The sequence below is a fragment of the Schistocerca americana genome, chromosome 9, assembly GCF_021461395.2.
Source record: "Schistocerca americana isolate TAMUIC-IGC-003095 chromosome 9, iqSchAmer2.1, whole genome shotgun sequence".
Classification (NCBI taxonomy): Eukaryota; Metazoa; Arthropoda; class Insecta; order Orthoptera; family Acrididae; genus Schistocerca; species Schistocerca americana.
This window is the reverse complement of record NC_060127.1, coordinates 66,228,055-66,242,752: the sequence shown is the minus strand read 5'-3', so window position 1 is coordinate 66,242,752 and position 14,698 is coordinate 66,228,055. Positions and strand designations below refer to the sequence as shown.

The 14,698-nt window shown below is 40.9% G+C and overlaps 1 protein-coding gene across 13 annotated transcripts in view; it reads right to left on the bottom strand.

The window, feature by feature from the left end:
• LOC124551171 (YLP motif-containing protein 1-like) overlaps window positions 1–14,698 on the bottom strand; it is a 383,298-nt gene that overhangs the window by 319,250 nt on the left and 49,350 nt on the right. The gene's annotated exons all lie outside the window — the stretch shown is intronic.

Here is a 14,698-nt window from a genome sequence, read left to right as displayed (position 1 = left end):
TATAGATAAAGCTTTAGACCTTTCATAAATAAACTTAAAAAATACAATGTCACAGTCCAACAGTTGCTAGTCTTGCAATGCCATGGGTAATGTTAACACTATTGTTGATTACAGTAGATTTCAATTAAAATGTAACAAGATAAGAGAAACCAGTAGTAGTTCACAAGATTGTCAGAAAGATGCCATGTAACTCTTGGAGAAACTACAGCAATGGCTACCATAATGTTGTTCCCAGGATTTCATACACTACCTTAAGAGCACACTTCCTCAATGAAGAGCATATAGCATACTTTCAGTACAATGAGGTAGAGTCTTTCAACTGTTCACATCATTTTGAGAAGGTAGCGGAAATACTGAGAGTGAGTGCGGAAATACTGAGAGTGAGTGCAACGTCCTTACTGACGAGATCCTTCTAACTACCCCACCACAAAAGAAATGGTACTGCTTACATTAGTGAGAACTATTTGATACCGTGCACAGGTGTGAAACTGTTTTTAGATTTCAAACTTCATCTTTACATTGTGAGAAGTCCCATCAAAGTCAATAAAGTTTTCTGTAGTCAAGCAGCAGCTGCTTCATATGTGTTATTAGACTCCGCCTGGCGTTTTGTCTATCACTGCTGGAGACACCACCAGAGACTTTAACAATTCACAAAGCAATTACAAGCTCAGCAATTTGAACACTCTATACGTATCCACACATCACACACTGCTACCAAAGACTGTAGAATCGCACTTATGTACGCTAAGAAGCTTGGTGCGGGGAAGAGCTGACTGTTTTATTTAGTGCTCAGGCCCACAACTTGGCTAATTTCAGTTGTACTTCTGTTCTGTTGAAAGTGTTTTCATGCTTTTGTATTTCTATGGCTTATCTGCACCTCGAAATGTAACGATTACACAGGCCAACGAAAAAAAAATTTTTTTAAACTTATTTTTACTTTGAGAGCTTATCTTTATAGATTTTATGAGCTGAATCCAAATCTTGTCTTAGTTTTTTTTTTTAATATCACCTATAGTTTTTGGAGCAATATGCTTTTTATTATATAGTATAAACATCCTACGCTATACAGTGAACGGGGAAATTAATGAAATGCTTTGTTACAACATAAGCGTGGTTTGTACTTACAGTAAGCTACTTAAAACAAAGACGTGTGTTAATACAGGTTTCACTTGTCAGCTGGAATTGGTTTGTATTTTCTTTCTCTTTTTTCTTTGAAGCTTCTTGTGTAGCTTCTTCTACGATGAGTTGCTTGTTGAACTTCTCAGTGAAGTAACCAACAGTAGTCCCCCTTCATGTTGGTGTTCCAGCGGCCTTGGTAGCGTTTTTCCATCACTTTAATGTCCTGGTGAAAGCGCTCTCCTTGCTCCTCACTAACATCTCCCATACTGTCTGGGAAGTAATCAAGTTGACTGTTCAAAAAGTGAACTTTCAGGTTCATCAAATACCCTCAAGTTTTAAACTTCTTTAACATTGTAGCTACAATAGAAACATATTCTGGGCCTTTTTCATGTCGTAGGACTTTGTAACGACTTGCTTTCGGAAAGAGTTTGACTCAGTTCCGCACTGTTGCTTGCTCAAAAAAGTGCGCACTTATGGTCTATCAGATGACATATGCGGTTCGATAGACAGTTTCCTAACAGACAGAGAGCAGTATGAATGGGGCCACGGACAGAAACAAGTGTAACTTCAGGTGTGCCCCAGGGCAGTGTAATAGGTCCACTGCTTAAACAATGAGGATTTGCAGAAAATAAATGCGTGGTGTAATGAGTGGCACATATCACACAATATTAGTAAGTGTACCCTACTGTGTATAACAAGGCGAAAGTCCCCATTAATGTACAAGTACAAAATAAATGCCCAGTCTTTGGAAGCGGTAACATCCATCAAGTATCTGGGTGTGACTATTCGAAATTATCTCAAATCTGCGTCCAGTCTTATCAGATTACCCAAGTAATGGGCAAGGCGAACTCTAGATTGTGGTTTATTGGTAGAATCCTGAAGCAATGCAGTCCTTCAACAAAGGAAATTGCTTACTATATGTTAATTCATCCAGCCTTAGAGTACTGTTCGTCTGTATGGGACCCTTACCAGTTGGGTCCAATTCAAGAGATTGAGAAGGTCCAAAGAAGAGTGGCAAGATTCATAACTGGTACATCTAGCCATCACGAGAGCATTACAAATCTCACAGAAAGTATGAAGTGGGACACACTTGCAGACAGATGACGCGATAAACGGAAGGGGCTGCTCACTAAATTCTGAAATCTGATCTTCGCCGAGGATGTAGAGCAGGGGCGGGCAGGAATCCTGTACGTGTGCAGTGCACTTGCACGCGTGCAGTTAAGAGGTGTTCTGCATGCACACAGGGGCAAGCTGGCCACCCGCTTCTCTCCCCTCCCCACCATACCGTCTCGCCACTCCTTCCTCTGTAACGCGGTTTGTTTCCTAGCTTGCTTTCTTGAATGAAGGAATAAGGTTAGTAGGAGTGCTTGAAAGAAATCATGGTTTGAAAGAGTGCCTTTTACCTACGATACGTTTTATTTATCACAGGTGGAGTTTACAACACGTTTAATGTCTGGAACAAAATTTCTACATACAGACAAACGCAAACAGTTACGCAAATTTTCATCACTGATGTTTGGTCTTAACCGAGACTTATTAATTTTCATAACAGAAAAAAATCTCTCACAAACGTATGTCGAGCCAAACACTGACATTATCTTCGCGGCTTCATGATGGAGACCAGGAAACTCTTGCTGTGGAAAGTCGTCATAAAAGTCTATTAAACGTCTTGCCAAAAGGAACTTGTCTCTCAGACGAGAATTACACTGTAGATCTATTAATTCCATTTGCAAATTGGGATGAATATCATCTACAGAAACAGCAAACGGTTTCGAGAACCATTCAAACGCTTGGGATAAATATGATATATCCCCAAATCGCTTGAGAAATTCCTGTTTTATTGCGCTAAGTACGGAAACATATTCTTTGCAATTCTGTTCTCGCACAGTTGACAGAGTAGGGAAATGGACTGTGTTCCCTGACGAGAGCTGTCTTTCCCACAGCTCAAGATTGCTAGTGAAAGCTTTCACCTTTTCAGCCATTTCACAAATTAGCTGATTTTCTCCTTGTAAACTTGTGTTCAATGCATTCATGTGTCTGGCACTAAAAATGCGAGGGCGGCAACCCACTCTGGATCTTCTAACTTGGGGTCGTACCTTCCTTTGTCTTTTAAAAACTGATTTACTGGTATTCTCAGCTCAAAAAATCTTTTGACTACATTACCACGGCTAAGCCAGCGGACTTCACTGGTATGGTATGTCACCGTACTCTTCCCCAATTTCACTAAGTATGTGTGAAACTGTCTATGTGTATGCCCGTGGCATCCCAAATAATTAACTGCCCGAATAACCACTTGCATGACGTCCCCCAGTTTTGCTGCTTTTGCACAGAGTACTTCTTGGTGCAAAATACAGTGGATGCTGTACAATGATTCTTCTGTACGCTGGAGCTTTTTTCTTAGTAATCCAACAAATCTCATTTGTTCCCCTTTCATTGCAGGTGCTCCGTCTGTTGTCACTGACACCAAACGTTCCCAGTTTAAGCCAGCTGAATAGACAGCTTCATCAACGGCTTTTAGGATGTCAGTGCCGGTGGTCGTGCTTTTTAAAGATATCATATCTAAAAAATCCTCTGTTATGTGCAGAGCAGTGTCCACACCGCGGACATAAATCACTAATTGCGCGGTGTCAGAAATATCTGTGGACTCATCAAGTGAGATGGAAAATGCAATAAACTCCTGCACTGCACTCCTTAATTGATGTTGTACGTCACCTGCCATGGCACTTATGCGATGACTTCAGTCCACCGAGAAAGAGTGATAGCTCGAAACTGATTTACATTCAGTGGGCAAAGTAAATCAGCAGCGTCATTGATGCACTCCTTTATAAACTCACCTTCAACAAATGGTTTTCCAGCTCTCGCTATATTAAGCGCAATCTTATAACTTGCACGTACCGCTGGGCTATCATTGTTGTCGTCCTGAAAAACTGAAAACAGTGCTCCATAAAACGTAAAATCAGTTAGATGAGAGACATGACGAAAGAAAGTCGCAGATATCTTGTGACAACAGCAACTTACGTCAGATTCATCTAGTATCGTCAGATTGCTCTTCTTAAGTTCAGTCAATTTCCCCATCCGCTCAGAGTCCGACAATAAATTGTACTCGTCCTTGTGAAATCCATTATAATGGCGTTCAATACTAAACTTCCGCTGACCAGCGAGAATACTGTCACATATTGAACATTTCGAATTTTCACGTTTTTGTACAAAGAAAAATTGATTCTCCCATTCCTTTTTAAAAGATAGCAAATCTCCACTTCTCCGTTTCCTTGATTCACTCCGCATTTTCCAGTACTTCAAATAGAACGTTCACTACGTAGTGGTCGCTTTGCATCAACTTCCGCAGCTTAGCCTGGTACTACACTGCCGGAACCTGCCGGCTGTCGCCACTGCCCCATTCGACGATTGTACGCGAGCAGCACATGTGCAGCGCTGTGGGCTCATGAGCCGCGTGCAACGTTTGCCCGCCCCTGATGTAGAGCATATATGACCACCAACTTTCAAATTGCACAATGATAACCAATCAAAGATAAGGGAAATTAGAGCTCATACTGAGGCATTCAGACAGTCTTTTTTTCTCTCGCGCAATCCACCAGTGGAACAGAGGGAGGTTGGGGTGGGGGTGGGGAATATGACTGTGGCACAAACTGTGCCCTCCACCACACACTGCTTGGTGGCTAGCGCAGTATATATGTAGATGTAGATACCCATGCTTCTTTCTCATTTAAGATCATTGTGGATTCAAAGTTAACATCAAACATCAAATTTCTAATGTCAGTTCCGACAAAGAAGTCTTCTTTTAGTTTAACTTCTGAGAGGTGTGAAAATTTTTGGCAGAGATACTTAAAACATGGTCCATCTTTAGGCAAAGCCTTTACAAACTGTTTCATTAGGCCCAACTTTGTATGTAGAGGCAGTAGAAGTGCGTTTTTTGGATCTACAAGGCTTTTGCATAGAATGTTCTTCTCACCAGGTTTTAAAGACTCCCTCACAGGCCAGTTTTTTCTGCACCAGTGTTGGTCCCTAGCCCTTACTGCCCCATTCACACAAGAAACATGGAAATTTGGTAAAGCCAACTTACTGACTTAGGAGCATGCATGTTACTTTTAGATCGCCACATATCATCCAACCATGAACAGAACAGCCTATTTTATTTAGCACTGTTTCAAAGTTTTCATAGCTTTCTTTCATATGTACAGAATGTCCAACAGGTATAGATGCATACATGTTACCATTGTGTAATAAAACTGCCTTTAAACTGGTTTTGGTTGAATCAATAAACAGCCTCCAGTCTTCCTTTCTGTATTCAATACCAAACCCCATTCATCAGACTTCGGAATGTCCGAGCAGTACACTAAATCACCTTCTTGTTGAAAAAACTTGGAAATTTGCTGCTGTCTTTCTATACATGTATATGCTGGTTCCAACCGCCAATAAGTTATTTTCTTTTAATCTAGAGCCAAGCAATTCAGCTTTTTCTTTCATTAAGCCAAGATCACTAGCCAAATCATTAAGCTTGGTCTGAGTAAATAATTTGGGCTCTAGACTTTCTGTGTTACAATGGAATTCATCATCATCTGGTTCATGTAAATCACACTGTACATCAGAAAATACTTCTGTTGGAATAGAATTTAAATCATCTGGTGGTTCAGGAACCGGCAAATCTGCACCATGCCCTACTGGTCAGATGGCGGTTGGAAGGTTAGGGTAGCTTATTACCTTCTTGTTTTTCAAATTATGACAAAATAATATCAACACTGCAAAAGTAGCAAACATCAGAATGATTTCTTGTCTCCCTCCATATCATACGAACAGCAAATCTAAAGGCTTTTTTTCTCCTTTTTGGACCATTTTCTCAGATCTTCAACACACACATAACATACCTTATGCAGCGACAAAGATTTATCTTGTTCACCAACTTTAGATCCAATGTATGACAGATAAACCTTTTTCACAAAGTCTGTAATGTTTCTTTGGTGTTTTTTAATCACAAATTCACCATGAATATAACAAAAACTGTCAACACAGTTTTTAAAACCATGATTAGACATTTTACTGAGCACATGTACAGGCAATGGAAAAGTAAGGTTACGTTGACAGTAAACAAAACACCATCTGTTAACCCAAAAATAGGATCGACCTTTTTTTGCCAGCAAAAGTTTTTCAGCAGTGCTACTGTCATCATCTACATTCATTACACCTCCTTTTAAAATTATTTTAACTCTATAAAAGCTGTTAAATTCGCTTAATTTAATAAACTTAACAGTAAAATGTGAAGAAATGGTGGGTGACACAGTTTTTAAAGTATCATGTTTGGATTTCCCACACTAAAAACCATAAGAATAAGGTATTTTCAGCAAAAAAAAGTTTTTCCATCATTTGCCTGCGTTATTAATCATGCTAAAACCACAGTGTCTGAGAAATGAATTTTTGGTTTCCTGGTCCTAGTGCATGGTCTCATACTGCCGATTTATACATCTTGCCCTGGCAACAACTATTCATGTTCCTTACAGCGAGTGTTAATGCTTCTTTTTCTATTTCCTCCATACACTTGACTGCAAGTGCATGGGACTTTATATACTCCTGCTATGGCAAGTGGAGAGGGGTCCTTTGCAGAGTTCAAATATTCGCACACCTTTCCTATTGTTTAAACACTATCAATACCATGTTTTCTGAGTATTTTGCTGATGCGATCAGTGTCAGTTTTTACAAATGGGAGGAAAACTTTCCCTTTAAGTAGTCAGCATTCTTAGCTGCAACAGACAGAAGACGTGCTTTGTTGGTGCTGCACATTTCAGTGATTTTGATCAAATAAACTCAATGTTACAGTGCTCTTCTTTGGCATGCCAGTGTAGAAGTGTGCACAGAATCAGCTAAATGAATAATTCATGCAATTCGCATGTTTATTTACATATAAAAGCCAGCTTAGGAATTTCTCTCGTGTAAGACTGGGTGTAGAAGATCGTGAGCCAATTTAAAGTTCTAGATTTCCTGATTTTGCGTCACTTCAGCGTAATCTTTCAATTATTGTATCAACACCCATTTGTATTGTGGTATATTCTGAAATTTTAAATATTCACAAGTGCCACGATAAACTCTTACTCAAATCTAAGCTTAAACTAAATTTTACTCTTAAAATTTTTGAGAACAGTTGCCCTATCTTTGTTCAAAGCAATTGTTCTCCAATTTCATTGTACAGTTGCATGAAAAACCAGTTAGTTGGAGAATTTTTGGACACTTATAAAACTATGTTTTAATACATTATCAGTATTAGTGTTTTGGATACGTATTTTATTTCAGAGTAATCAACGTTTGTGGTTCACAGTTCAGCCAAAGAAAACATCATCCCTGAATTTCATCGTATATCAATGCAAATAAAAGTGTGTTTTTGAGATTTTTCGGAAGCTACTATTGTCCTCTGCATAATTTATGAGCAATCTGTAGCAAATCGGCATTTGTGATTTTTGTTATTGTAGCAGATTTTCTAACTAACATGTTGTGTTGGATCTAATCTTCCCTTAAAGCGGAGTAGCCGTACATATAATCTGCATTTATCGTAAATTAACTGTTTTTGAGCCTGCTAACAACTATAATTAACATCAAAACATTTTAGGAAACTAGTATTGTTTACCACAGTTTTGTTTCAGTAACAGAAATCTCGTTTTGTGTATCTGCTTCAATTCTTATATGGAATTAGCAACTTTTTGACTGAACAGATCAAAAGATAAAATTAAAGTTATTTGTTCAATGCCTTGTAATACATTACACCAGATAAAATGCAGCCCCATCGTGAATGCTGTTCTCAAACACGGGATGAGTTGGTTGACATTCTTAGGCAGCTGAAAATTGGCCGGACTACTTGGCAACTGCTGCAAATCGGTGTGTTTGGAAGAGCTCCCAAGAGCCATGCACTTGTGATACCTGTACCTCAATTACTACCCTCTCCTATGGACCCTGTCTCCTCTGCTAAAAGTACAAGATCTGTCATTACCTGTCCTTGACTGTGAGTGACATGTCAAAGGTAGATCAAGGTGTGCTGCACAGGCAGGATGGGGGACCAGGGAGGATTCACAGTATTGTGCCTATTCCCCTAACCAACAAGTTCGGGATGCTGTCTTTCACTGAAACTGAAACTGCACCAGTGGGACTAACTTTAATTGTTTTGGGGAAACATGTTTTGTCTAGTGTCAGGAGGAGGCAAATGCAAAAGGGTTAACTGCCAGCAAGGGACAGTGTGTATGCCTAGGGGCCTCATTCAACATGTTTGAAGAGGCTATTCCGGCAGCCATTGACGAAACAGGGTCCAACAAACTGCAGATTGTGGCACACATTGGAACAAATGATGCCTGTCATCTGGCCTCCGAGGTCATTCTTGGGTCATTCCAGCAATTAGCAAAGAATACCAGCCTTGCACATGGAGTTTCAACAAAGCTCACAATTTGCAGCACTGTCCCCAGAACTGACCATGGCACTTTGGTTCTGAGTGAATGGAAGGATGAACATGAGACTTCAAAGATTGTGTGACAAGCTAAACTACGACTTCCTGGACTTGCGCTACAGCATTGAGAATAGTAGGGTCCCCCTAGATAGGTCAGGCGTGCCCTACAGATCAGAGGCTGCTACTCACATGGCTGACTGTGTGTCGGATGCACACTTTTTAGATTAGTCGACTCTCCATACAATCCAGATAATGATAGCTGTAGGAAACCCAGAAGTATCAGTTTAAGATCGAAAGAAATAAAAAATACCTCTCACAGGTGAGAGTATTAAAATCCTTATAGTAAACTGCAAAGGATTCACAACAAAGCCCTACAGTTTGAAACACTCATGAAAAGCAGCGAAGCTTACATAATGCTAGATACAGAAAGCTAGTTGAACATGACAGCAGTGAGATTTTGGGGGAAAATCTCAGTGTATATCAAAAATATAGGCAAATGGGAAATGGATGTGCTGTATTTGTCACAGTAGACAACAAACTCAAATCCACCGAGATAGAAATTGAAGCTGCAGGTGAGATTGTTTGGATAAGACTTGGTATCAGGGGTGAGAAAAGTGATAATTTGATCCTTCTATTGCCCACCAGACTCATCTCCTGATATCACCGAAAACTTTAGAGAAAACGTCAGTTCACTTGTATGTAAGTTTACCAGCCATACTGTAATCATCGGTGGAGACTTTAATGATCAAACAATTAATTGGGAAAATTACAGTTTTGTCAGTGGTGGGCGTGATAAGACATTCCCCTCGTGATGGATATATACTGGCTCTAATGGCAACAAACAGACCCGACCTCTTTGGGATGTCCACATCAAAACTGGTATCAGTGACCATGACACAGTTGTGGCAACAATGATTACCAAAGTACAAAGGACAACTAAAACAAGAAGAAAGATATACACGTTCAGTAAACTAGATAAAAAATCAGTAGTGTCATATCACAATAGGGAACTTCAAACTTTCTGCAAAGGGCAGGAGAATGTAGATGAACTCTGGCTAGAGACTAAAAGAGCAGTTGACCAAGCACCAGATAGATATATACCCAGTAAAACAGTTCATAATGGGAGAGAACCTCCATGGTATACAGTCACTGTAAGAAAACTTCTAAAGAAACAGAGATTACTGTGTAACAGGTGTAAAACAAAGCACAGTTCTACAGATAGAGAGGTTGTCAAGAGAGCAATACCTGATGCCTTCAATGAATAATGTAGCAGAATACTGTCAAGTAATCTTCCACAAAACAGACAGAAATTCTGGTTGTATGTAAAGACTGTTAGTGGCACTAAAGTTGGTGTCCAGTCCCTATGAAAGAGACAGAGTCCCTACTGAAAGAGACAGAGTCCCTACTGAAAGAGACAGAGTCCCTAATGAAAGAGACAGGAATTGATACTGCGGGTAGCAAAGCAAAAGGTGAAATGCTTAACTTCATTTTCAAATGTTCCTTTAAAAAGGATCCGCATACCACTGAAAAATGAATTAAATAAGTGTCAGTGGTGTTGATAAACAGCTGAAATCATTAAAATTAAACCAAACTCCAAACCCCAATGGAATCCCTGTCAGTTTCTATACGGAATTTTCAACAGAGTTTGCCCCTCTTCTAACTATCACAGATCCTTTGAACAATAAATCATGCCCAATTCTTGGAAAAAGGCACAGGTCACACCCATCTACAAGAAGTGTACTAGAAGTGATCCATGAAGCTACCATCCAATATCGTTGACATCAATTTGTTGTAGAATCTTAGCATATGTTCTGAACTCACACATAATGAGGTATCTTGAACAGAATGGCCACCTCAACGCCAACAAGCATGGAGTTCGAAAACATCAATTATGTGAAACCCAACTCGCACTTTTTACACGTGACACACTAAAAGCTTTGGATGAAGGTAGTCAGGTAGATGCTGTATTTCTTCATTTCCGAAAAGCATTTGACTCAGGTGTACTGTCATATAGGACATCAAGTGAAATTAGTGACTGGATTGAGGACTTTTGGTAGGGAAGAGTGTCATCATCACATGTAGAAGTAACTTCGGGTGTGCTCCAGGGAAATGTGTTGGGAACCTTGCTATTCATATTGTATATTAATCACCTTCCTGCGCAAGTAGCAGCATTACTGCATTTACTAGGCACTCTTGTATTTTAATAACCGTTTAAATTTTGTGTCGATTTGTTTGCGCTCTCTGTAGATTAGTTCAGACGTTCTTTGCACAACAGTTTTTAGCATGGATAGGGACTGCAACTGCTGTGTTTGGATGCAGGCTGAGTTGGCATCCCTTCGCTCCCAGCTTCAGGCAGTGTCGGCTTCGGTCACACAGCTTGAGGCTGTTGCCAATGGGCATCACTGTCGGGGTCCGGATGGGGGTTTGTCAGGGACGGCCAGCTCGTCCCACGCATCCCCCGATCGGACTACGACTGTGGTTGCCTGGGATACTGCCCGCATTGAGGCTGATCCCTCACCTGTGGTAGAGTGGGAGGTCATCTCAAGGTGTGGCAGGGGGCGAAAGACATTCCGGAGGGCTCAACAAGCGGCTACACGGGTAGCAGGGGTTGTGTGGCGTGGGCTGGGCGGTTTTTTAGGTTAGATGGCCTTGGGCAAGTACAGAAAGGGCAACAGCCTCAACGGGTGCGGGGCAAAGTCAGGACATGCGGGGACCAAGCAGCAATCGGTATTGTAATTGTAAACTGTCGAAGCTGCGTTGGTAAAGTACCGGAACTTCACGCGCTGATAGAAAGCACCGAAGCTGAAATCGTTATAGGTACAAAAAGCTGGCTGAAGCCAGAGATAAATTCTGCCGAAATTTTTACAAAGGTACAGAGGTGTTTAGGAAGGATAGACTGCATGCAACCGGTGATGGAGTGTTCGTTGCTGTTAGTAGTAGTTTATCCTGTAGTGAAGTAGAAGTGGATAGTTCCTGTGAATTATTATGGGTGGAGGTTACACTCAACAACCGAGCTAGGTTAATAATTGGTTCCTTTTACCGACCTCCCGACTCAGCAGCATTAGTGGCAGAACAACTGAGAGAAAATTTGGAATACATTTCACATAAATTTTCTCAGCATGTCTTAGGTGGAGATTTCAGTTTACCAGATATAGACTGGGACACTCAAATGTTTAGGATGGGTGGTAGGGACAGAGCATCGAGTGACATTATACTGAGTGCACTATCCGAAAATTACCTCGAGCAATTAAACAGAGAACCGACTCGTGGAGATAACATCTTGGACCTACTGATAACAAACAGACCCGAACTTTTCGACTCTGTATGTGCAGAACAGGGAAATCAGTGATCATAAGGCCGTTGCAGCATCCCTGAATATGGAAGTTAATAGGAATATAAAAAAAGGGAGGAAGGTTTAATCTGTTTAGCAAGAGTAATAGAAGGCAGATTTCAGACTACCTAACAGATCAAAACAAAAATTTCTGTTCCGACAATGACAATGTTGAGTGTTTATGGAAAAAGTTCAAGGCAATCGTAAAATGCGTTTTAGACAGGTACGTGCCGAGTAAAACTGTGAGGGACGGGAAAAACCCACCGTGGTACAACAACAAAGTTAGGAAACTACTGCGAAAGCAAAGAGAGCTTCACTCCAAGTTTAAATGGAGCCAAAATCTCTCAGACAAGCAGAAGCTAAACGATGTCAAAGTTAGCGTAAGGAGGGCTATGCGTGAAGCGTTCAGTGAATTCGAAAGTAAAATTCTATGTACCGACTTGACAGAAAATCCTAGGAAGTTCTGGTCTTACATTAAATCAGTAAGTGGATCGAAAGAGCATATCCAGACACTCTGGGATGATGATGGCATTGAAACAGAGGAAGAAACGCGTAAAGCTGAAATACTAAACACCTTTTTCCAAAGCTGTTTCACAGAGGAAGACCGCACTGCAGTTCCTTCTCTAAATCCTCGCACAAACGAAAAAAAGGCTGACATCGAAATAAGTGTCCAAGGAATAGAAAAGCAACTGGAATCACTCAACAGAGGAAAGTCCACTGGACCTGACGGGATACCAATTCGATTCTACAGAGTACATGAAAGAACTTGCCCCCCTTCTAACAGCAGTGTACCGCAAGTCTCTAGAGGAACGGAAGGTTCCAAATGATTGGAAAAGAGCACAGGTAGTCTCAGTCTTCAAGGAGGGTCGTCGAGCAGATGCGCAAAACTATAGACCTATATCTCTGACGTCGATCTGTTGTAGAATTTTAGAACATGTTTTTTGCTCGAGTATCATGTCGTTTTTGGAAACCGAGAATCTACTATGTAGGAATCAACATGGGTTCCGGAAACAGCGATCGTGTGAGACCCAACCCGCTTTATTTGTTCATGAGACCCAGAAAATATTAGATACAGGCTCCCAGGTAGATGCTATTTTTCTTGACTTCCGAAGGCGTTCGATACAGTTCCGCACTGTCGCCTGATAAACAAAGTAAAAGCCTACGGAATATCAGACCAGCTGTGTGGCTGGCTTGAAGAGTTTTTAGCAAACAGAACACAGCATGTTGTTATTAATGGCGAGACGTCTACAGACGTTAAAGTAACCTCTGGCGTGCCATAGGGGAGTGTTATGGGACCATTGCTTTTCACAATATATATAAATGACCTAGCAGATAGTGTCGGAAGTTCCATGCGGCTTTTCGCGGATGATGCTATAGTATATAGAGAAGTTGCAGCATTAGAAAATTGTAGCGAAATGCAGGAAGATCCGCAGCGGATAGGCACTTGGTGCAGGGAGTGGCAACTGACCCTTAACATAGATAAATGTAATGTACTGCGAATACATAGAAAGAAGGATCCTTTATTGTATGATTATATGATAGCGGAACAAACACTGGTAGCAGTTACTTCTGTAAAATATCTGGGAGTATGCGTACGGAACGATTTGAAGTGATCATATAAAATTAATTGTTGGTAAGGTGGGTGCCAGGTTGAGATTCATTGGGAGAGTCCTTAGAATATGTAGTCCAACAACAAAGGAGGTGGCTTACAAAACACTCGTTCGACCTATACTTGAGTATTGCTCATCAGTGTGGGATCCCTACCTGATCGGGTTCACGGAGGAGATAGAGAAGATCCAAAGAAGAGCGGCGTGTTTCGTCACAGGGTTATTTGGTAAGCGTGATAGTGTTACGGAGAGGTTTAACAAACTCAAGTGGCAGACTCTGCAAGAGAGGCGCTCTGCATCGCGGTGTAGCTTGCTCGCCAGGTTTCGAGAGGGTGCGTTTCTGCATGAGGTATCGAATATATTGCTTCCCCCTACTTATACCTCCCGAGGAGATCACGAATGTAAAATTAGAGAGATTAGAGTGCGCACTGAGGCTTTCAGACAGTCGTTCGTCCCGCGAACCATACGCGACTGAAACAGGAAAGGGAGGTAATGACAGTGGCACGTAAAGTGCCCTCCGCCACACACCGTTGGGTGGCTTGCGGAGTACAAATGTAGATGTAGAATATCAATAGTGAAATAAGGCTTTCTGCAGATGCTGATATCTACAATGAAGTAATACCTGAAAGAAGTTGCATAAGTATTCAGACAGACCACGATAAGATTTCAAAGTGGTGCAAACATTGGCAACTTGCTCTAAGTGTTCAGAAATGTAAAATTTTGTATTATCCTATGACTATAAATCAATGAGCCACCTCGTACAGATACCTGGGTGTAACACTTTGTATGGATATAAAATGGAATGATCAAATATGTTCAGTCGTGGGTGGAGCAAGTGGTAGACTTCGCCTCATTGGTAGAATACTGGGGAAGTTCCATCAGTCTAAAGAAGAGACTGCTTACAAACCACTCGTGCGGCTCATACTAGAATATTGCCCAAGTGTATGAAACTCGTACCAGATAGGACTAACAGGGTATTTTGAACATATACCGAGAAGGGTATCACAAATAGTCACAGGTTTGTTTAATCCATGGGAGAATGTCAGAGAAATACTGAAGGAAATGAACTAGAAGACACTTTAAGATAGACTTGAACTATCCCGAGAACGTCTGTTAGCAAAGTTTCAACAACCAGCTTTAAGTGATTATTCTAGGAATATACTACAGCCCCTACATATAGCTCACATAGGGATCTTGAGGATA